The following is a 25,380-nucleotide window of genomic DNA, read 5'->3' as shown; positions in this document are numbered from 1 at the left end:
ACGAGTTCAAACTGCACACAAACGCTGCTGTAGCGAGACAGAATATATGAAAGGCCTGTGGTGAGGGTGTCGTGACTGCGCGGACAGTTCAATGGTGATTAACGTAGTTTGAAGACGATGACAAAACCCTCAAAGTCTCACCACATATCAAAAGACCAACACATGTAAAAATTGAAGATATTCACGCAGTAATTACGGCGAACACTGATCAGACATGTGAGCAACTGGAATTACAATTCAGTGTGAGTGGAAAGACAATTCGGCAGTACCACCGTCAACTTTGGAAGCGTTACGAGTTGGGTCGATGAGTCCCACATGATTTTCGTCGGGCCAGAAGGCAACGCGAACAGACACCTGTGTTTCTTTGCGGTCTCGTCTGAGAAAGGAGCCATTTGGGGAAGAGTGCTGACATGAGATTAGAAGTGGGTCCTGTACGAAGGTACAAAGGTGCGTCATCATTGGCTAGAGTCCCACGAACCAGTTAAAAAACGAGCCGAAACCAGTACTGCACAAGGAGAAGATGGTAATGTGTTTTTGGTGGACTGCTCGCAGCATCGTGCATTGGGAATTGCTACCAGCGTGTCAGAACATCAAAGCAACTATGTACTGTCAGCAGGTGAGTCATGTTTTAGAAAGCTAGAAACTCTAGAGCCAGCATTTCTAAATGGCAAAGAGGTCCTCTTGTTATGAAACAACGCTAAGACACTCGTGGCTAGGATTACCCTTGACACCATGCTACACCTGGGATCAGCAACACTATTGCATCCGCCGTGCTTTCCGGACAGTACATCGCCCGGTGATCACCTGTTCCTTTCCTTAGATAATCGCCTTAGAGAACGCTAGTTGAAATACCTAGTATCGGTGCAAAATTTACTTGTTACCTTCTCCCTTTTCACGGCCTACAAATCTTCCCGGAATGGAATCCATGGCCTTCCAGAAGGTTGGCAGATCATCGATGCTGATGAGGACTATTTTTGGTTTCCAGGTACGTATTAAGTTACGAATCAATGTTCGAAAGAGGTGGATGAAAAATTGACATAACTTTTTTGGTTACCTTTAGAGTAAATAATTAGATCGAACAATTTATTAAATTTAGTTACTTTGATTTTCTTCAACTTTCGTAATCATACAATTACTTTTAAAGAATGCCAAATTAGTTAAGTTTCTAAGTATTTTCTAAGTTATTACATACTAAATTAGAGTTTATATGTTTGATATAAATGTATCAACAACTTAGTTGTTACAGTGTATTTTGTTAAGCATATCGAATTTAATAATTCAGTAAACAAGGAGTAAAACATAAGAAATATATTGGTGCAATTGCTTGCAAAATTGACAAATCAGTTCATGTCATTGCCTATAGATAAAATACGAAAAGTAAATTTGTTTTGCGTGAAAAAAGTAACCAGATGTATCTGGAACATCAGCTCAGGTTTGTTTAATTATTTAAAGGTATTTTTCATCAATACTATTCATTGTTTTAGGGTAACGCTAGAAATATATAAGTAGACCTATAGTAAAATTCCTGTAAACATAACATTTTGAAAATAGGACAGTAATTGTGAATAATTCATGTCTGTCATTAATAAAGTTGGTCAATTAAAAGCAAATGTGTTTTTTCATTTTAGTAGTAGAGACCTGCTATTACTTAACCTGTTAACTGGGGAGTTTCCGAATGAGAAAAGTACATCTGAATGTTGAATAAATTTGTAAAAAAAAAAAATTCATACTATAAAATTAAATAAAGTGCTTGAGTTACACTTTGCCCGCCAATCCCAATATGTAGTGAAGAGTGGTTACCAATTGAAACAAAAAAAAAATATATAAATAAATAAAATAAATAAATAAATAAATAAAATGAAATGATATCTTTGAATTTTACGTCCCACGGTTATGCCGGTTAAAGGAGACGGTGATGATGAGTAATGAATTAAATGGTGGAATGAAGAAAGTGGGAGGAAACGAGAGAATCCCGAGAAACCCACGCACACGGTGTTTCTCCACCACAAAGTTCACTTGGCTAGGGCTGGGATCGAAACCTGGACCCAAGCACCAGAGGTGAACGCTCTACCACTGAGCCACCGTGGCCCCAAATAAAAAGATCATCGCCTATATTGTACATTATCATCATACTTACACGAAGGAAAATATATTATATTTAGAAATATACATTGTATTTCCGTTACTGTTGGACGCAACGTAGAATTTATTATCCTTTATATACATTCTAAAATTTACCTATGAAAAGCATAAGATTTCTTGAAAGCAAGGCTTGCAAGTCTCTTGCAAGCAAGACTAAGACTGGATGTGCAAGACTAAGACAAAGACAATCCGGGTCTTGGTCTTGGTCTTGCGTTTGCTGATCAGTAGTTTGTAGATTTATGTCTCAGTTTATTCTAGTTTGAATTATTTGTGTAACAACAGTAAACTATTTTCCCTACCATCACACACATACACTACCACCACATACATACACTACACATACCCATATACACACACATAAATCTCCCTCTGGGCCACACTTGAAATGTATGTCTGAAATAAGGTTCTCACTCGGGTGTCCCGTATACGTAATGCAATTATAGTCCAGTGCATCAAGCAATGATGTACATATTTTTCGTAAGATGGACATAGAAATTACTAGAAACGACATACGGCTATCTCCAATTAGTGTACCTAATCACTTAGTCTCCTTGCCTTCCGTTAATATGCATATACTCAAACAATACATCTCACCATCTGCAGACCACGGAACAGAAGTGATTCTAGAATCTTCCCTTCTGGTGCTCTCAGAAATGAACATTTTTTTTTCAAGAAACACAGAAAAGATAAAATTCAAATAGATTTCGTATTAGACACTAAAGTTGAAAAATTCAAACATAATTCAAAAATTAAATATGAAACCGTACATTCTCCTCCAGGACTGACCTTTTTCGAAATTTATGACTATATAAAATATTCTTCTTCGTCTTCAATTAGATTCGTCTACAATTTTGCTGCTTGGAAACTATTAAGGTTTTCTTAATGTTTTTCACTTGAGAAATCCAAAAATGTAGTCAGTTTTGCCATATCACATAGTTTTCTTAAAATAGAGGATGGAGGAGAGGAAAAGAGCCTTATGTATATTTCGGAAGATGTACTGATTATAATTACAAATATACAAAGATACTTACGACGCCATATTCTTCATATCATCATTGAATTTGTAATAAAAGACGTGCAGTTACGTATTCTACCAACATTTAAAAAGTATGTACTGTATCTGGTAGCACTGAATGATATCACAACGCGTTACACGTTGGGAATGCAATAACAGCGCTGTATAAGCCGTGATTGCGAGAACTATGCTGCAGAGGAATGGAGGCTTTTCTTTGACTTCAACAAGAAAAGTTTCAACGGTCTGCTTCATCACAACACCAACCAACAACCCTCTGAATATCCATTATTCATTCTGTACATTTAAAGGAGATTTAGGAATGTATGGAAAATTCTTTTTTTAATAAAATACGAGGATCATCAGTGGTTATTATGCGGCGAACTGAGGTTGATATGTAAGCTTCTTGGACAGCAGTAAGGTACACCAAATATCCAAGCCACATTTTGCGAATAGAACAGCAGAGAACGCGATAAAAACTGGACTCAAATTGACTGTCAGGGAAAGCCTCAATACAATAAGTAAAAGTGTGAAAAAACATCTGCCTCGTAAATTCTTCAAAAGTCATATTACCACCTTGCATATTAAACTGCGCCCAATGAAACAATTTGCCAAAGGTCTGAATAGAGATGGGCAGTGCTTCCAGTGTGTAGTGACAAACTTCCCAAAACTTTCAAGTGCTAAGCTAAAAGAAGGAATATTTATTGGTTCTGAGATCAGAAAATCTCAGATTAGTCAGACTTTGAACATTGTATGACAAGTGTTCAAAAGAAAGCATGAAGTGCATTCAGGAATGTGAGTCATAATTTTCCCGGGAACAACAGAGACAAAAATTACAAGTACATTGTGTCTAATATGCTCCGAAAGTTTAACAATTAGGGTACAAAATGAGTCTTAAGATTTATTTTCTGTATTCACATTTAGACAGTTTTCCTTCTAACTTCGGTGATTAAAATGAAGGACATTATCAAAGATTTCACCAGGACATCAAAGCAATTGAATTCCAATATCAGGGACATTGGAGAACAACAATGTTGGTGGAGTATTGTTGGACGTTTGTACGTGAAGAAACTATTGGGACGTTTGTACGTGGGACGTTTGTACGTGCCCCCTAGTTAAGCCACTGATGACCTTAACTATTTAGAATATCGATGTTCAGAATGGTTCTTAAGCAAAATAATGTCATTTGTTAGAAATACGTAGTCATAATGTTACTTTATATTAGAAGCATTGCTGTGTAAATAGCACAATTTACGCAATCATGTTTTCGGATTTGTGAAAAAAAAACTGACCTGATGGGGAAAAACTAATTTTATTTTCGTAAATACCAACCGCAAAGTATATAAAATCAGGTGTCAAAAACAGCTTTCAAAAAGTTTCATTTTGTCAATCAGTGTTATCAATAAGGACCCTAATATGTTTTAGATTAATACAAAAGTGAAATTAGGGAGGTATTAATTAGTATTTTTCTAAAATTATTAATTTGGAAAAAATAAGTACTGTATTTTGGTATTAATGTATGCTCGATTTTAAAGATAAATTTGCTTTCGAAATTGAAAACAACATTGTAGTTCATAGAACATTCTGACTAATGAAAATAGTCCTGATTGGAAAACTGTTTGAGAACCAAACACTTCGACTTGATGTTATGTCATTATCACAAATTAATTCTCCCCGACACACAGAGATATTTGCTGTTCCAACATGTAAAGGTTAAATAAATAAATAAATAAATAAATAAATAATAATAATAAAGAATAACAAGTAAATTTCGTTTCACAATGTGAAACAACGGTAGACTTCCAAACTATGGATATTTAGTACACAAACTTGAGGTAGTACGTATATAACTACTGGTTCCAGTAGAAAAATAAGATCAAAGATTCTGTTCCTCGGACACTGAATGCATATCAAAAAGGTTAGCATCATATGCATTAGAGCTCATACGTTCCTAAGCGGTTAGCATATGTCCCTTTGGCGTGGGAGACCCAGGTTCGATTCCCGACGGGACGGATTCCACTTTAATCAGTAGGTCCTATCTCATATAGCCTCGCTGTAGTAAACGACAATAAACTCAACTAAAATCCAAAAGTTATTACTCTTTATATCAAGATTAATATTGAAATCGTAATTGTAAATTGATATATGTTTTGGAAAAGAGAAAGTTAATCAGGGGTGAAATCTGTTGTTGGGGATTGAATCCATGTCAAGAAACTGCTTACCGTTATCTATTTCCATATTATAAATTACGCGATCAGTGTTGAACAAGTAGATTAAAGTCCAAATAAAACACCGTTTTTAATCAATGAAACCAAGTTCTGAAAAATGAAGTACTAGTAAATTTTAACCACATTTGGCTTTGGTAAAATGTTAATGTGGAGATACTATGTTCCATTAAGTCACTGAATCCATTGGTAGAAACCGTTTTTCGCTATGTATTACCATTTTCGTATTATGGCTATCAACGTAGCGTTCTATGGCCGAAATGATGGATTCTACCACGTCCTGTTTGAATAGAGGATTTTTTTTAAAAAAAAGAACGTTGGACAGTGAGTCGATTACAAAAGAAAAAAAACTCAAGTCTCATCTCTTTTGGTCTATGGAAATCGTTATTGTAACCTGTAATACTAGTAAATATCAAACATTCTGATTTTAGTAGAATGTTGCAGGTAGAGATAATGTGTTGTTCTCAAACACTGAATTGATTGCAGGAAACGTTTCTTGTTTTCTACGCATGGCGGTAAATGTTGAAACCAGAAATGATTTATCTGAACTACTTCCGTTTCAAATGGAGGTTAACAAAGAAGGTTGAACCTATTCTTGTGTCGCAAAATGGACTGTGGTCCTCCATATCTCTTACGTTTTTGCTCTAGTACCTGCTGACTGTCCGACGGACGGTCGGACACAGACGTTGTAAAATATTTCCTACACTTGTTTAAAGCCTAGCTTGTGAATCTTTTCTTTTTTCTTTTTTTTTCTAAAAGAACTAACATTCTGCAATTTCAATTATATATGAAAGACACTATGGAAAGGCTGCTGTTTTTCCTGTCCGCTGTACTGCAGTTACCCTCTCTGGATTACCTCTCTGGATTACTGCAGTTACCCTCTTACCTTTTCTGCATTTAATAAAATCAATGACATGTTTTGAAACAATGTGCTTCTATGTGAATACTTCTAAATTATAGTCCATTTCCTCGTAGCTGGCGGTAATAAAAAAATACACATTTGATAAAGTGTTTATCACAAGATATAAAATTGAGAGATCGAAATATGGATTGAGCTTCACTGTGTCATTAATATTGTCATCATCGGACAGTTCAAAGATACGTATCATATGTATCTGTGGCGCAGGTCTGAAAGGCCCAATGTCGCATTCTGGCAAAAATGATATACTCTTCAATTTTCGTCTACAAAAGGATGTTTTCTTGTGCAAGAAGAACAAACGCCATCACGAAATAGTTTGCAATATATACCATTTATATTAACATTTGGTTTCTTTCTTGCACAAGAATTTATAAATTTAAAGGCGTTAAAATTTGACGAACATCTCATTCTTGCCAAAAAAATGACGTTTGCTCTTTTACAGAATTCGGGTTGTTTATAGTGTTTCCAAATAATAAAAAGGACGATAATAATAATAATCGGGTTCATAATATATAGGTGTTAAAATACAAGACCGTAATTAAATGCATGAAACATCATTGTGATAATTTGTATGGGGGAACTACTTTCTAAGTACAATTGCCTTCCCCAAATGTAATCTTACAAAGAATATTAATGAGCGGTAGCTTTAATCGTATTACAATAATAGTCATATGAGATCAGCAGCCAACGTTATAGTATTAATGCGACAATGATCAGCGCGGACACTCCAAACATAACTACAGAAAGGCAAAATATTAACTTTCATGCGTGTTTCCCAAAGCAATAGATAAAGGATCTTCATGTTACATTGCGTGTATGATGGAAATAGCGTGTTCTTATATTTACATTTCATAATATTTTGACAATAATTTCGCATTTAATAAAAAGTCTTCATTTTGCCTGTTTTGTATTCTTGAACTGAATTTCTGCCTTTCTTGAACCCAGTGACCTTCATCAGCTTCATGGTTAAGCACACGTTCCCTCCCCATCTAGTAAGGACTATTTTTCCTTATCAGAACAGATTGGCTGTGAAAATTTGCCAACTTTCAGGTGGTGAAACATTGTTTCTGTTTTGACTAAAGTCCAATCTACCAAACATACATTCAGTCTTTTTCCAAGATCTTTGTTATATAAACTCACTAGAGCGGATTCCATGAATAGTGGCTTAGTGAGACATGTGCTTCTGCATATAATAACACGTAAGAAGATTGAAACATTTCTAAAGAAAAAGCTTAACTTCGCGACTGCCCATCTGAATTCAAGTGTTTTACAACAGACGGAAAGCTTTGTTATATAGTTATTCAAAAAACTTTACTAAAAGTATGATTATAATTTACAATAAGCTTAAAGTATTATTCACTCCGGCAAGTTGACACACAATCGAAGCAACTCCTCTACTTTCCGTCCGGTCCTTTATAAAGCACCCGTATAGGACCCGTATAGGTCAGTTAAAAAAATGAACCAGCCTTCACCAATAGGGCGCTTTGAGTGCGCGAAATCTGAAGATCCTTGTGTAAGATGTTTCAGCTTAATCCTCCAACCCTTACCTTTTATTGGATCGAACAGTGTCAAATTCCACTAACCTTCGATTGAATGTAATGCACAACTTGATAGATGTAATAAAATAACATATACATATATGCATATAATATGAGAAATAATTAATCAAGAATTACTCTTTTATAGCTTATTAATCTTCAAAACAAATAACAAGAAATAATTTGTGATGAGTAATAAAATATATAATAATTTAATGTAATAAATGATTGCGACGTAAACCTCCAAAATTCCGCTTTTTACATACCTTTCTTTTTTGTATTTTCAAATAGCTAAATTATATAATCTTCTAATTATTATCGAACCTTCTGAAGTTCCAATGCTATCTAAGATCACAATTATGTATACAAATTTCAAATTTTACAGATATAACAAAACTGGGGATATCTCTCCCTAATCTTAGTCAGAATCCAATTATTCCTCTTTTTCTTTCTTTACTGTTTAAAAATATAATCAAGATTTTATTAATGTCAATAATAATTCAAACGTTACAAGCGGTCTCGCAACGTACTCGCACTAATGTTACACTGGGATTGATCCCGTCAAAAATTCCAACATTAATTTCATTTATTTTATAAACATTCTCATGCAAATATATGTCGGCTGATTCCGTTAGTCCTTACCAGGCCTTTAAATCGAAAACGGTTCAAGATATGTACACCTTGTCTGAAAAAGGTTGAGCGCATTCATTATTGGTGTTTTGATGCAAAAAGTTTCTAAGTCCAACTTCGGGTATCTTCGGAAAAAAGTAAACCAGGTTCGAACCTCCAAGCCAGCCTTTGCAATCGGGAAAAAGTTTGAAGATGTGTTTTTCTTATTTTAAATATAATAAGACCTGTTACCAAGTGTAGAAAGAAAGCAACATTGATTGAAATACTTAATGATATAATATTTCGAAACCTTGCATTAATGTCAGCACATGCTTGTTTGTCATTTATCTCTCCATATGTAATTCAACATTTAGATATGTGACTGCAATTGCAAGCAGTCACATATCCAGGGTCACATCGGGTGCCTCTAGGACGATACACAAAACGGCATCCCTCATTTGATGTTGTGAATATGGATTCATCTGAGAAAACTACGTTTTCCCAATTGCGACCCACATTCGCCTGTGCAAACGCGAGACGTTAAATTTTGTGGTCGTCTGAGAGTTTTTCCTTCACGGCAGCAACAGGGCCACGTAACCCAGCATGACGAAGCCTTCGCAGAGCTGTATGGTTACTACCAGGAAAGAGAGAAGCTTCCCTTAGCTGTGTAGGCGTCCTTAGTGGGTCTAACCGGGCTTCGTTTACTAATCTCGCATCTTCGGTTTCGTTTGACACATGACCAGAAGATCGTAAATTACCAGTCTGACCTGTAGCACCATATTTCCGAATCCATCGCCTTCCTGTAGAGGCCGGGACACCTACTCGCCTGCTAGCTGCAGTTGCAGAACAGCCTTCCAACTTCCATACGGTAATTACTGCTGTACGTCTATCCATAGTTACCAATGTTCTGAGCTGTAAGCAGGAAGCAATAGGTAAAAGCTAGTACCTGACGTGTGATTGGTTACTTGCACGACACGCCTTTTGTGGGGAACGACTTGGTCAACGACTCGCAAAAGAAATCTGAAAATGGTGCGCCGTAATAATAATACTAAAAACAGTTTTATAAAGGAATATTAATACATACGAAAAGCTGTTTAAAGAATGAATTGTTATACTGACTTTACACGTATAAAAACATATATATCAAACAGATTGAGCGATATGATGATAGCTGTTTTGAGACGAACACTTTCGAAGTCCAACTTCGGGTATCTTCGGAAAACAGTAAACTATAAAGCTGCTGGTTCGAACCACCAAACCAACCTTAGCAATCGGAAAAAATGCAGAGATATGTTTTTCCTTCGGTTAAATATAATAAGACATATTGAAATGGTATTACACTCTGTAAAGAAAAAATAGCGACACCTCAATTTTCAAGCTAACTTACACAGAAAACCATAGTTGCAGCCGGCTAGAAGAGGAATAGAAGGAAATTATGAGTGTGATAATTCATTTCCATTATCTGAGACACCTATAGTGTACAATGGCGCTTACTAATTATTTATGTATCAGTAATATTCTCTCTAGATGGCACCTGAGAGCGTCTCGTAAATTATTTGGGGTGAGAATTCTGCATTGCATTTGTGATGTGTAAGCCCAGGTAATTAGCATTTTGTGATTGTTCTATGTTTTGTAGTTGTTTGAACAGTGTCAAGTTGCAATATTGTTGTCGTACAGTATTGTTTTTGTATGAAATTGTTGCTACATGTGAACTGTAAACAAGTATGATTGGTAAGAAATATGACTTGTCGTCACGTGAACAAGGCATACTTCTTGCTTTGCACAGCTAAGTTACATCTCTAAGGGAGATGGCTGGAATACTCTGAATTTACCATTCGACGGCAGAAAGAGTAATTCACAAGCAAAAATAGTATCCTTCGTCAACAGTGTAATAGAAAAAAGAAAGCATCACCCAGAGCTGATCGCCAAATAAAATCAATGGCACTGCAGAATTAAGGAATGACTTCCCCAAAAATCGTTTTGATCTTGGGTCTGCAGTCAGTCGTACGACTGTATTAACTGTATGAGGAGGATATTACGAAGAAGAAACCGCCTGGAAAGTCGAAACTAACAAAAACACTGAAGACTTCAATACTTACGTTTGTGAGGCGATATGCTACTTGGACTTATGACAACTGGAAGCATGCTCTTTTCTCCGTTGAAAAAGGTTTAGAATAGTTGGAAACGATGGTAGTGTGAAGTTGTGGATACGAATGAGCGAGAAACTTGATACGGATTTTGTTTAAGAGATGCAAATATTCAGTTACTGAGTGATGGTATTGGCTTGCTTCACTGTCAAAGACGTCAGAACAATGGATATATGTGAAGAGTCATTTGATGTACAAAAATGTCTTCAAATTCTGGTACGTAAAATTCTTCAAACAGTTAAAGATAACTTTCCTGAAGAAGATATGGACTACTTCATTTTCCAGGACGTAAATGCTTCATGTCAATGAATGAAAATCATTAATACGTGGTGCAAGAATATGACTATTCAAAGACTCATGTGGCCTCCAAACTCACTTGACATTAATCCAATTGTAAAGTTTGGGTCGATATGAGCAGAAGACTCAATAGACAACTATCTCGGATAGAATGGAACTCACGTAACAGATAATCCGGGAGTGATTCCATGAAATCAAGGTTGCATTTTGCAGTAACCTTGTCACCAAAAGGCCTCGACGATTCCCCTGCAAGTCCTAAAAGCCCATGGTCCACATATGAAATCTAGTTTGATGTATTGTACATCTCAATGTTCGTACACAATATGTCTTACTCTTAAGAAATTACGTTTTTTGTTTTGTGCTATTATTATTGATTTTTCACACTTTTATGTATAATTCTTCCCACAGCCGTTTTTGCTGAAAACATACATAGCTACTAATATATGCATATAAATTCATTATATGCATATAAAAAACCTGAAACTGTGGCGCAAGTATTAAGAATGAACTGCTCATTAAAAATGTGCATTGTGATATTATCAGTAATTCATGTAAAAACTCATATTGGTTAATGTATGTTGTGAAAACTATATCCGAGCGAGTGTCGCTATTTTTTCTTTACAGAGTGTAAATGTAGAAAAAAAGTAACATTGATTGAAATACTTAATGATACAATATTTCGAAACTATGTATTCACACTCTCGTTTCGTCATTGTGATTTCCATACGGAAAAGAGCATTTACGTATGAGCTCAGTTATATTTCAGAAGCAGCTTTCGAAAAGCGGTCATGTTAGCTCAGTGGTACACCCCCGAGCGTTTAAATCGTGAGTTCGATACCCATTCAGGTGAGATTCTTTTATGATATTCTACTTTCCTCAATGCATGAAAATTATGTAAAATAGTTACATTACAATTCATCAGTTGTATATATATATATATATATATATATATATTCATATCATTTCACGACATAAGTAATACTTATCTTTAAAATATAATATCTGACGTATTGACAGAACGTCGGTATGTTATATGTGAATATTAAATACAAATTAAAAAATCGTGTAATAACAATAAATAAGTTATGTAATGTATTTATTTGCAGCTATTTTCATACGCAGGTAACTTCTTAATATTCGCATTACAGCATTTAGGTAGAGCATATCGAAAATCGGATCGTAGTTCAAGAGAAAATACTAGCTAGCCCCAAACTGTCACGTAAGAAATTCACTAATCGCAAAAGTAAAGTGAAGAAATTAAGAGCGGTAATACCCTAATCGCTCTCTCTCAACCCTCTCTTATCTGCATTTATACATATAAAAGTGTATGTATGTATGTTCCAACATAACTCATGTATGCCTAGAGCAGGGTTTCTTAACCTGGCAGTCGCGGCCCCCTAGGGAGTTGCGAAGATAAGCGGAAAAGATAAATATAATTAGAATCTAATACCGGAAATTATTTTTAAATATTATTTTGAATTTTGTTCTGGTAGACTTACTTTTACATATTGTAAAGAACAATAAAAATAAGTCTACTGAACATTTTCAAAGGGTGCAGAGTTGTTTAAAAATGATTTTAAATGAAAGGGGTATGATATGAAACTAATGAGAATTGTATATAGAAATACTAGAAAAATACACATGTCTGAAGCCATTTTGTCTCAACTTTATGGCTTGATTGCCTTATGTTCTGAACGCACCATATATTAAACACCAGCTTCTGAAATTATAAATAGAAAGCAGTGGGTATAAAATTCGGAGAACTGTAGCTTTCATTACTCAATTGTTTCTCAACTAATATCAATCGTTTTCGATTTTACAAATCAACCCACTACCAATTTCCAATATATAGAAAATGCACCCCCCGCTCATAAAAAACAGTTTTAAAAATGTCAGGACATATTCTGTTTATTTTTAATAAAGAGTTATATGCTGAATTTCAGCTCTTAGTTCAACGGTTTGTGAGATACTTAATTTTTCGCAAAAAATCAGACTTCTACTCCACCCTAAGGAATTGTATTATAATTGTTAGATTTGTTTATTTTTGGTACCTTCAGTGAAGCAAAGTATTACTTTAATTAATTTCTCAAATCTACTAGAGCTTACAAATGAATTATACCACTTTCTTCTCACTGTAAACCTTTAATTGACTTACACCAATACACTCAGTGAAACAAGAGCCTTTCTGAATCTCAAAAGCTATAACAATAACTATGATCCCACTTGGCATTACCATAAGCCACTAAAATATCAAAACTCACTCTTGGCTCATCAACCTAACATAACAGTGTCCACTCTCAGCTCTTCAAACTTATTTTCAACAACCACGCTTGGCTCATAAACCCTAAAATATCAATTGCCACACTGGATGTAACTTTCCTTAACATACAAAAGAGTTCAGCCTCTTATGGCTCCATTTCTATATCAACACATAATTTATTTCTACATAGTAACATCCTTCATTTGTTGTTTCTCTTTTCCAACACTATGTCTGATTATTCAAAACCAACACCATATCCGGCTAACTAATATAACCACACACTCGCCCGGGTATTGCCAAAAACAAATTGTCAAAAGCACAGTCTCATACCAATATTCTCCCGGGGATTACCTAAATAAAACAGCAAAAGAATGCAAGGTCTACATAACTACAACAAAAGATGATCTCTAATTCACGGCTACATTTTTTCCATTCCATCATTTGATTTCTTTCTTTTCTTTTTCAACCTCTGTTCAAGTTCATTAATATTGCCCCTCATCTTCTGCATATTCCGATCTCTGCACGTAAGCTCGGTAAACATACGCACTTTTGCTCTCGTCGTCCCCAATAACTACATATTTCTCCGCCCCTCCATCCCTAAGTTAAAAATAAAACTTAATAAGAATATGCTTAATTAGTGAATTTATTGCAGTTAAATACCACTCACTAGATGCTACAGCCAAAACTACGTAACAAAAAATAACAAATGTGAAACATGCTCTGAATTATTTTCAGTTTTCTATGGCTATTATTAAACATATTACAACAGTAAAAGAGGTTTGGTTATGAAATAGTATATTTGCTCTTGGATTTTAACTTTTCGTAAGGAAAAAAATAAGACATTATTCACGTTTTAAACTTCGCAGGCTGCAAATATGTTGCCCTCTAGGCAATGGGACTAATGTGAAATGTGAACTAATGTGGACTAATGGGAAATGCGGCACTGTTAGCGGCGCTGAAAACTTACGATTCGATTCTAATATCACTTGATGTCGGTATTTTTATGTCGCTACGTAACCACTCTGGGTGCTAATGGGAGCTTAATTGGACTTGAGTTGAAAGTAGAACTATTCACCTAAGCCACCACGAAACTATGGATTCGATACTAAAACTGAAGTTTGTAAATACATTCTTAAGGTATAAAAAGTAATCAGGTGCGCACCCAGAAATTTTTGTTCAGTGTCGAAAGTTGGGAGGGGTACAATATTACAAGACACAGACACGGCGTTATTCTGCGTCCGAGTAAACCATAAATAATTTCCAATTAGCGTAAGTTGTGCAGCACATGAACAATTTTATATTTTGCTTTCGAAAAGGGAGTGTATTTGTGCTATGCTAAAGAAAAAAACATGTTCCTGATAACCTGATATTTTAGTTTCATGCTGTAAAAGTTACATGGGTATCGCAGCAATAACAAGCAGTGTTCGTAGTTTGTAGGAAATTTTCCTAATCTAGGGAGATTTATGCGCTTACTGATTAGTCAATATAAATATTTAAATTTTTCTGTTCTTCGGAAGTAAACCAATACTATTTTCACTGTTAAGTCAAGTATAGTTTTATTAAGGAAGTGCAAATATGTATGTCAGGTCACTAAGATTTCATGCGGTCCAAATTGGATGGACTTTCCATGAGTGCTCCCTGGTACAGACAAAACACAATCATTAAAAATATTTTTTTGAGGGTTCGGGTCCGGTGGACCTCTTCGTGGGTGTTCCCTGGCTGTAATGATATTTCCCAACGGTTGACGCTAACGATGTAACTACAACAATAAGCTTAAAAGCTCATAATGTAATTCAGGAATATTACAAGTGTTGATACATTTTCTCTCTCTCTTAAAATATTGTGATCAACATTATTGTCAATCAATTCTGCTGGTTGAATCTTTGTTTCATTAAATGTTTGTTGTTTTAATTTTTACAATCACATCTGCTTGTCCATCAGGGCCACTTATCATACGTCCTCCCGAAAATTGTAAGGTGTGTAATTTAAAATTTAATTGAAAAGATAATGGCAAACATCTTGTGACCATTGTGTTCGTCGTGGTTCGGATTAATTTCTTAGTCTCATACCTTACCCCTTTTTCCTTTTTATTTTCCAGCTATCTCACGACGACTATGGCCAAAGCCCATGCCTACAGTTTCGCCATGCAGTGGCTGGAAGCACAACAGGCGTAGATGTAGACAACGTAAATAGATTTGTTAGGCTACGAATGTGATAAAACTAAACATTAACTTCACAACAAATAATAAACTCAAACTTATATAATAAATGTATAACGTTACTCAATAAACATGAATGTTACATGCACTTGAATTTAAAAATGACTATAATTTGTAACACTGTGCTAAATATTGATACTAAGGTGGTGTGGCTTAACTAAAAGACAACTCACGTATTTCTTCGGCTAGCCTGCATATCACTCCATCGATGTCCTGGGTTCAATCACAGATGCTGCTCCTGGAATAAGTGTTTTGGGTTTGAGTCCCGACTGCTGCTTCCTCGATGAGTATCCCAAACTGGTGTTACGATTAGAGTCCCTTCTCCATGAGGTTGTCGATCACGCTTTATCATACGAGTTCACTTATGTAAAGGTTGCTGCGAAAAAATACGAACTATCACTCTTCACATATACAAAACTTCGCCAATTCTGACTTAACACTCGATGTATTAAAAAAGGATGTTTATATGCGCGTAACCATATAGTATTGCTATAATTGTAGGCAGCATGAACGCCGCTTTCGATAAAGTACGGCGAGCGCAGGAGTAAACAGTGACGTGGAGAAGGTCCTTCCAGGGGTGCCGGAGCACTGAAGCTTTTCCTAGTTAGCTTCCTCGTATGAATGCTTAAGACGGGATTTTCCCGTTTATGACGTTTAATGTTGAGTCCAAGCTCTTTGGCTGAAGAGATGAGGATGCTTTGAATTAACAAATCAGAGATGAACGGTAACAAGACGAAGGTGTTATTGCAACTTCCCCGTTTTTCCAGACTCAAGGAGACGTTCACAAAGGGAGTCATAGTTTCTGCGTCGTATGTCCATATTTGGCCACAAAATCTAACTCAAGCTCCTCTGTGGCTAAGCGGTTAGCGTACGCGCCTTTGGCGTGGGAGACCCGAGTTCGATTCCCAGCGGGAGCTCATGTGGTTCGGATTCCACGTTAATCAGTAGGTCCACGTCTCATATAGCCTCGCTGCTGAAAGGGACGCTAAACTAAAATCAACTCAAATCAACTCAAAATCTAACTCAGGCTTACCAACACAAACGAAGAGGCATACCAAAGTGATGAGAGAAGAGTTTCTATAGTGTTTGGAATATACGATGCTTGGTTAATAAAGTTCAGAATAAATCTATTTTTTCAATGTCTCTTTTAAATCTAAAAAATTGAGCTTTAGGCTGGTGACCATCTTTTACAGGAAAACGAGTCCCTCAAGTCCGTATACATGTCTTCTCCTCCCTTATTGTTGATCTGCTTTACTCTAATTGTATTTTTTTTAATATTTAAGTTGTTCGGTAAGTTAGCCAACTATATTTCTACCACTGTTTTGTATACCATTGTTTCAGTTTTTTAGTTAAAAATGTTTTGTGCATAAAAATTGATTGTATTTTTTTGTTCGCAAAGATTTATGTAATTAAACTGCAACATTAGTAAACAAGAATGAATAGCCCATGACTGATTTTTAAAAAGTTATAACTTTAAATTATGTCACTGCTTGTATATTTGTGTTCTATAAGATGTAAGAGCAGGGGTAAAAGTAAAGGGGAACACGGGAGGAAACCGTTCTCCCACTTGCTAAACTATCTACGCTGAACCATCAATTCCTAAAAAATGCAATGGGCAAAAATAAACACGGGAGATGGCGTGACGTCATCCGTCACCCTACCTTTTCAGACCCACTTTTAACCCTGTGTAAGAGTAAACTGAGAGCATGACAGTTCACGTTTACGAATAATGTATTTTCTCTAAGATTTGCTCGAGTAAAACAGTAATAAAACATTATGAGTTTTCATAATTAGAGTAGATTTTAGGTAGTTATTTAGTAGCATCAGAATATAGGGAATATACAATTTTAGGTAAACTTCTAAAAAATAAATTTTCACTGAATGTTACATGACACTGTCGTGTTAGAACTAATGCGGGGTAAGGGAGACTATATATAACATCATAGCAAGGTCTTCTAAAAGATTCTTTCAATTTTTCAGAACTAATGGACCATGCCCCCCTATGAAAATATCCTAGTTACGCCAATGGGAATTGAATTGAAAATCTATGTAAAGACTTTCTGCTGTGGCATGCTTCATAAAGACAATTGCAGTCTACTCACATGACCTTTGGGGTTCATGAATTTCTTGCGAGCGTTGCGACTTCGGATTCTCGGTTCATACCCTCTCTTTATGCATCGACTAATTTTTCAAGAACATAAATGATATGCTGTAATATGAATATTGAGAAGTACCCTCTATATGACAAATAGCTGCAAATAAATACACTACATAATTTATTTATTGCTATTAAACGATTTTCCTAACTTGTACTTAACATTTTCATGTATAATACCGACCTACTGTGAACACCTACCCATCTCAGATGTTATATTTTAAACATAATAATTACTATGTTCTGCAATGATTATGTGATATATATACAACTGATGTATTTTAATGTAATTATTTTATATAATTTTTTCACACATTGCCGAAAATATAATTTAAAAAAGCATTGACTGAGATAGGAATCGAAATCACAACCTTATGATTTGAAATCCGAGAGCTTACCAGTGAGCTAACACAAGGACTTTCCGAAAGATGCTTCTAGCGAAACATATATAACGGTTCTCAAGAAAATTATGACCTTCATATCCACTACAAACGCTGTTTTTGTTCTACTTTGACTTTCATTTTAGTACTTAGGCGATAATTATGTTCTATGTCTTACTTTGAGCATTCTTTTACATATGGAAAGATTCTTTAAGATATCTAAATGTTGAATTACATATGGAGAGATAAATGACAAACAAGCATGTGCTGACATTAATGCAAGGTTTCGAAATATTATATCATTAAGTATTTCAATCAATGTTGCTTTCTTTCTGCACTTGGTAACAAGTCTTATTATATTTAAAAGAAGAAAAACACATCATTAAACTTTTTCCCGATTGCAAAGGCTGGCTTGGTGGTTCGAACCTGGTTTACTTTTTTCCGAAAATACCCGAAGTTGGACTTAAAAAATTTTTGCCTCAAAACACCAATAAAGAATGCGCTCAACCTTTTTGAGACAAAGTGTACAAACTGAAAACATGTATCTCATTAGTTGCAAAGGACAAGAGAGCAAAGCAAAAAATTTTATCCCAGGGTCCCCCGCAGGGTTCCAGATGGGGTACTACTGAAAAATGTCAAATGGAAAGAGGTGTCAAGTGGTATATCGCTTGAAAGCTCTTGCTAAAAGAAAGAAGCTACAACAAGTCCCGATTCTCTACGATCACCTGTGCAACATGGAGCGGTTCAAAATGTCACCAAAATTTGCATTGAAAACAATATGGCCACCTTTATAACTCTAAAACGGGCAGCCAGACTTAAAAAGTGAAAACAAGTGTCACATGATGTTCAAAGGACAACAGATCGAAGTAAAATGTTTCGCCCCAGGGTCCCCCGCAGGGTCCCAGACGGGGTCCAACTGAAACTTTTCAAATGGAAAGAGGGGTCAAGTTGTATATCGCTTGAAAGATATTGTAAAAAGAAAGAAGCTACAAGTCCCGATTCGCTGCGATCACCCTATGCAACATGCTGGCGGGTCAAAATGTCATCAAAATTTGCATTCAAATGAATGTGAAAAAACACATATTCCACTGGAATTGGCGGTAAAAATGCTGCACAGTGCCCGGTAGCCCTGGAGAGTTGTGGTGTTCATCATAAAAACGCATCAGCAAGTGTTGCACACAGCCGAAATATTGAGTCAATGACACTAGTCGGTCGGGAGAAAACAACTGTTTTCACTTCGCTTGCACAGAATTCTTCGAGATGTGGAACGAGGCGAACATGCTCTACCAATGTATCCTGCATCTGTTTTGTATGAGGTCTGGGGCTCTTCCCAGATCTTGACGTTGGTGTTTGAAAGCCCTTTGTCGGTAGTTGTGATGTTGCTTCTTAGGGTGGCCTCTCCCCTCCTAAATCTCCGACACTATGGAATCAAGGAAATTTAACACTGTATTCTCCCGACTGGCTAGTGCAACGGACGAACTATTTCGGCTGTGTGCACTACGCGATGACTTGTTTCCATGATGCACACCATAACTCTCCAGGGTACAGCAATTACACGAAACATTCCCCTGGGACATATTGTTTTGCACCATTTGCCCGCATTCAGCTCAGAACCCAAAACAGCGGTATAAATAGATCTGTATTCTGGGCTTGCTGTGTGCTTTCCAATGACGTATAAATCTTGCCAATCCCCGAGTGTCACGTTGCGACCCTCTCCGCGTTATTGTATTATTTCCGTTCGAGAATGCATTTTACTTCAATTCCCGACCTAGGTTTTTATGATATCACAGCCTGGTCGCCTGTTTACCTATCTTAAACTCAGTGTTCCTCAGTAAAAACAGGCGAATAATGGGATTGACGCAAGGTTCCATCCCTGTTTTTACCTGCCCTTTTCTTCCCTATGCGTCGTGTAAAAGTGAAATTCAAGAGACATGAATGTCGTGAAACGTATAACTTCAAATGAAATACCGAAATAAATAAACATACACATCTTTGAGAACGATTACTGCAACTAGATTGTGCTGTTTGCTGGTTTATGTTTGTTGTGGAAAACATACGTTTTTCGAGAGAAACAGTCGGAGACAATCTTGAATTGAAAGGCACGCACATGAGGTACGCTGGAACACAATTTGTTCCACAGTAAGTTGAGCAGGCATTTTGAGCAACACATGGAGATTGCTGAAAAAGAAGCCTAGGTCGCATTTAAAGACGTAATAACCAAGTTTCTAGACAACAAGAAGCATACGAATTTCAAGTCTATCTTTGATACTATGCTTTAGAAGTACGAACAATTAGGTTGTTCTATTGGTTTGAAGATTGAATTCCTACATTGCCATTCGGGCCTCTTCCTGAAGAATCTGGGTGCTGTTAGTGGAGAGATGCGTGAGATATTACATCAGGACATCCATAAAATGGAAAAGCGTTTCCAAAGACGATGGAATACTACAATGATGACGAAATAATACGAGATGTTGCACCGAGATGAACCCAGAAAAGAGCATGCGCAAAAAAGCCAGAAACACAGCATGATTGGTCTAAAGAGAGGTAAACACAATGACTAAACTCGTATTTCTCTTCTATTATATAATATAATATGCTCTTTCTTTTCTTCCATAATTCCATGTGTTATACATGACAAACCAATTACGTCATTAAGTCGCGTATTTGTGATATTTTTTGACATATAGACGTACAATATTTGGTACATTGCCATTTGCAAACAATTCTGACGTGATAGAAACAAACGAAGGTCATTTTTGGATTAAACGCACCAAGATACATAGGAATCCATCATCTCATGTTAAAAAACAGAACCATCGCAGGCTAGTGTAATCCGGAAGATCCAATTTCGACCTGAAAAGAACGCAAATCCCAGATATAGGATAAAGGAAACGAACTATCCTCTCGAATAAAATCGGAGATATTCAACCCATATCCACATCACTAATTACGAAAACATTTTCCAGAAAACTCAATTATAGCTCGTAAAGTTAACGTAAATTCGAGATTTTGAACAATGAGAACCAGATGTTTACTAGGATGAAACGGTTATCATTCGACCCGTTAGATTAATACGTATATACACGTACACAATACCTATTTCTCTGTGAGAGCAGGGATGGCTTAGTGGTAGAGTTTTCATATCTGACGCATAGGGTTCTTAGTTTAATCACAGCACGTGTCAAGTAAATTTGCAATAAATAAACACCGTACGTGTGGCTGGTGTCGTTCTTCTAATGTTTTCAATTAACTTTCCTCAATCCACCATACTATACTTGTTATCACCAAATTATCTCTTTGCTTCGGTGCATAAATGCAGGCCGTTAGACTAGAAGAGCAATAATTCGTTCAGGTCGGTAACTTATCTGCCTAGAACAAAATAATACTTATAAATTTCTTAAACACTATATACCAATGCTGCATATTTAAAATTAAATAGAATGGTCAGAGGTCCAATGTTAACTACAAGACTAAAAGTCAGACAAAGCCATTTCTCCATATTATTATTATTATTATTTTGAACCCATAGAGAAACTGACAAATTGTTATGGGGAGATTTCCTCCTTTGAGGTTTTGACCACGTAGTATTCTCGTTTGGCAAAATTTTAGCTCTCCAGGTATTGCATAGACAGTTCTTGGATCCATGATATTTCGGCACTGTCAGGTTACAACTGAGAGAGTTTGTATGTATACCAATAACAATTAATTAACACCAGATAATTACCTTCCTGATATACAAAAATACATTCTAACGATTAGAACAAAATCAGCTAATAAAAGTTTTAAGAAGTTCTAGAAAATAAGAATTTGTTTACATATTATTATGTCATGCGTGTTTTCAACATTAGTCTCAAAGTTTGTACTAGCTTCCAGGAGGATGTAAACGATCATAGGTGTGTGTTAAAAATTTAAAACGAAAGACATTAGTTACCATGGACATCTTGGAGAATTGCTTTACCAATTTTGTTGTTGAAATTTATAGTGTTTAATATAATGAGTGTTTTAGTTAGAACTTTTCATTGTTCCAAAAGTATCAATGTTTGCCATCTATTGGAAACACTAAGCATATTATTTTCATTAATTAATATCTCATATCAATTCGTAGGAAGCAAAACAGAAATGACAAATGAAACGCAAGGACGTCCACGTGCTGAAAGACATTTAATGCATTCCAATGTTTTTTTTTTCTGCAAGTAAATTTTCAATGGGTTATACGCAACACACGTCAGTTTCTATGCGGACAAGTCGAGATTTTTAGAATTAAAATTTTCTTCAGCTTACGTTTCCCGAATTCCACCAATTTATCAACATTTTTATAAGCGCAAGTATATTGTCAGTACAATTTAAAATGTATCTCAAGAAATGAAAAAAAAATATAGTTATGTTCAAAGAAAGAATTGTTAAAACATCAGATCTAAAAGATATAAATAAGGAGTGTTAACATGATGATGTGTATGTGCTATCTTTATTTATTTTACATAAATCTCAACATTCTTAGTATTGTCTTTTTCATGTTTTAAATGCAAACTTGAAAGTGACACAGTATTTTTAAATGATAGTTAATATTTCAGGGGCGTCATTTCACACTTTGCTTGGGGAGGGGAAAGAGTACCACGGACGTAAGATTTTCACGTTTTGCACTAGTATATTAGTAGACAATCGATTAAAGTATATGTATTCCTCAAGCGCTTAGCGGTGGCATTGCCCCTCCTGGCCCCCTAAATGTCGCCCCTGTAATATTTGGTTAGACTACAACGAGTTAGCCACATATAGGTGTGTGAACATAATTTTATTATTCTAGCAAGTTCATTGAGAATGCTACAAGAAAAACTTCAAAGGTAGTTTTTTTTAAATAAAGATACTCGTTATGTTTTAAGGACTTGAAATTTAAGGAAACGATTTTATTTAATTTGAATGTATTCTAAGAGTACAGTGAATAATATATTCTCTTGGGGTTTTGAATCTACGGACATCATGGTTTCTTGTAAACATGAAATAATGACGGTAGACGTAATTCGTTGAGAATGAGAGATAGGTTATTTGTTAAGAAAAAACTAGAAAATACAGGGTCGGTACGAAGCTAACTTGGTCATGTCCGTTTCGGCTACGCTTTCATCTCGTCATTTCTAACAAGGAAGGGTCATGCAGTGGCTCCACTGAGATCCGAACGAGACAATTGTGTTTGCATTTGAAATGCTATAACTAGATGAATCCCAAAGTTATACGTGCCACCGGGCGGAATATCGTGAGTTACAACATAATTTGTAATGTAAGAACTAAAAAAATTACCTTGCAGAACATTTTGAACCGAGTCATTGTTCGGAAACAGTTGGGTAAGTGGAAAACTCGGCCAACACGTATCCCATCATTTTCAACGACAAACTTTTTGGGGTACAAAAAAACTTTGTCCCAGGGTCCCCCGCAGGGTCTCACACGGGGTCCAACTCAAAATTTTCAAATGACAAGGGGTGTTAAGTGGCACATCAATTGAAAGCTGTTGTAAAATGAAAGAAAATGCAGCAAGTCTCGACTCTCTACAACAACCCAGTGCAAAATGGCGACGGGTCAAAGTGTAAACAAAAACTTAATTGAAAAGTCCATGGTCACCCCTATAAATCGGAAATGGTGAGAGAAATGTGAAAACAGGAAAGGATGTGTGGTATTATTTTCAAAGTACAAGGATTTAAGTGAAATTGTCTTGTCCCAGGGTCCCCACATGGTCCCAGGTGGGGTCCAACTAAAAAATGTCAAATGGCAAGAGAGGTAGGACATCGTCTGAAAGCTCTTGTTAAGTGAAAGAAGATGGAGCACGTCTCGACTTTCTACGAGAACCCTGTCCAAAATTGCGGTGGGTCGAAATGTAAACAAAGAGCTAAGATAACAAATTTGGCATTAATGTTCATTAGTAAGTGACTAAAATATGCAAAATATTCGAAAACGCGACATCTTGAGATCAAAATGCCGCACTATCTATCGAACGCATATCCAGCTCACACCATTGGTGTTGTAGAAGCGAACGTTTATGATTAATAAACGACAAAATATCAAAGAGTATAATCTGTAATCCAATATGGCTGCTAGCGTGAAAAATGAGTTTGTATATAAACATGTTATTTCTTGGAATACTGTGACCAAACCAACAAAGTTTGACGGAGTTGGATGTACTGAAATGACTTACATATGTTTGGTACTACAGTACTTGCCAATCTTGCAAATGATTGTTTTTGTATATTTGGTATTGCTTGAAGTATTGAGCTCAAACCAACGAATGACATACTAGTGGGGCCCTGCGGGGGACACTGGGCAAAGCTTTTTAACCCAAAAAGTTTGTCGTTGAAAATGATGGGATACGTGTTGGCCGAGTTTTTCACTTACCCAACTGTTTCCGAACAAATGACTCGGTTCAAACTATTCTGTCATGTTCTTTTAGTTCTTACATTACAAAAGATGTTGTAACTCACGATATTCCGCCCGGTGGCACGTAAAACTTTGGGATTCATCTAGTTATAGCATTTCAAATGCAAACACAATTGTCTCGTTCGGATCTCAGCGGAGCCACTGCGTGACCCTTCCTTGTAAGTATTGATGAAATTTTGCCAAGTAGCTAATACGTATGTCTGTTAAGAATCCACATAGAACTCCGGAGAGCCTCTGTAGTAATCTTGGATTATCGCCTTACATTCTAGCTAAGTGAATTGGATTAAGAATTACTCTGTCGGAACACTTTCAATAGAGGACAGCCCGTTCAGGAAGTAGGCGAGAGCATTTAAAAGAACCTTCAGTTCTTGATGGACAATCGGTTTTGGTTGAAAAATGGCCAGGTCGACTATGGAAGATAGATGAGGAAGGTGAATGTGTTTGTCGGTTTTTAGTTTGTTCAAAATTATAACATTATATTACATAAAATTAAGTTATAATCAAAGAACAAATGACCAGCACAAAGCTTATTAGTTGTCTCTAGCTTTCAAAGGATGAAAGTTCGTTGTTAAATTAGATGTTCTCGTATACAGGAATTATTACCCCGAGAAATGATAATGAGAACTATTTGAGCTATCTGCCGTCATCAGTTGCGACCAATAGATGAAATTATTTTACAATCATTAAATAATGATCACAAGAAAAAATAATACAAAAATGCACTCTTTACATGTAATAGTTTTCAGGATGTGGATTAAGAGCAATAGACAAAAGCCAATCAACACTCGATGAGTTCATGGAAGTGAGTCACACATTCATACATCTTAATATTAAAAGCTCACGTCCGATTCTATCCCCGGCAGCGTAATTTGTTTTGAATTTAATCGTGTCTGTGGGCTATATTCATACCACTAATATGCTCGTTCAATCAGTTTCTTCAAAATTATTCTGTTTCATGAACAAACCGTTTCTTCCAGCCTACAAGGCATACTTCTGACGCATAGAACTAAAAGACAAATTCTAATTATACGAACGTTTGTTATTAAAGTAATGTTCTTCA

This window comes from Thermobia domestica, chromosome 18 (genome assembly GCF_964235325.1).
Source record: "Thermobia domestica chromosome 18, izTheDome1.hap1.1, whole genome shotgun sequence".
Classification (NCBI taxonomy): domain Eukaryota; kingdom Metazoa; phylum Arthropoda; class Insecta; order Zygentoma; family Lepismatidae; genus Thermobia; species Thermobia domestica.
This window is presented reverse-complemented; position numbering follows the sequence as displayed.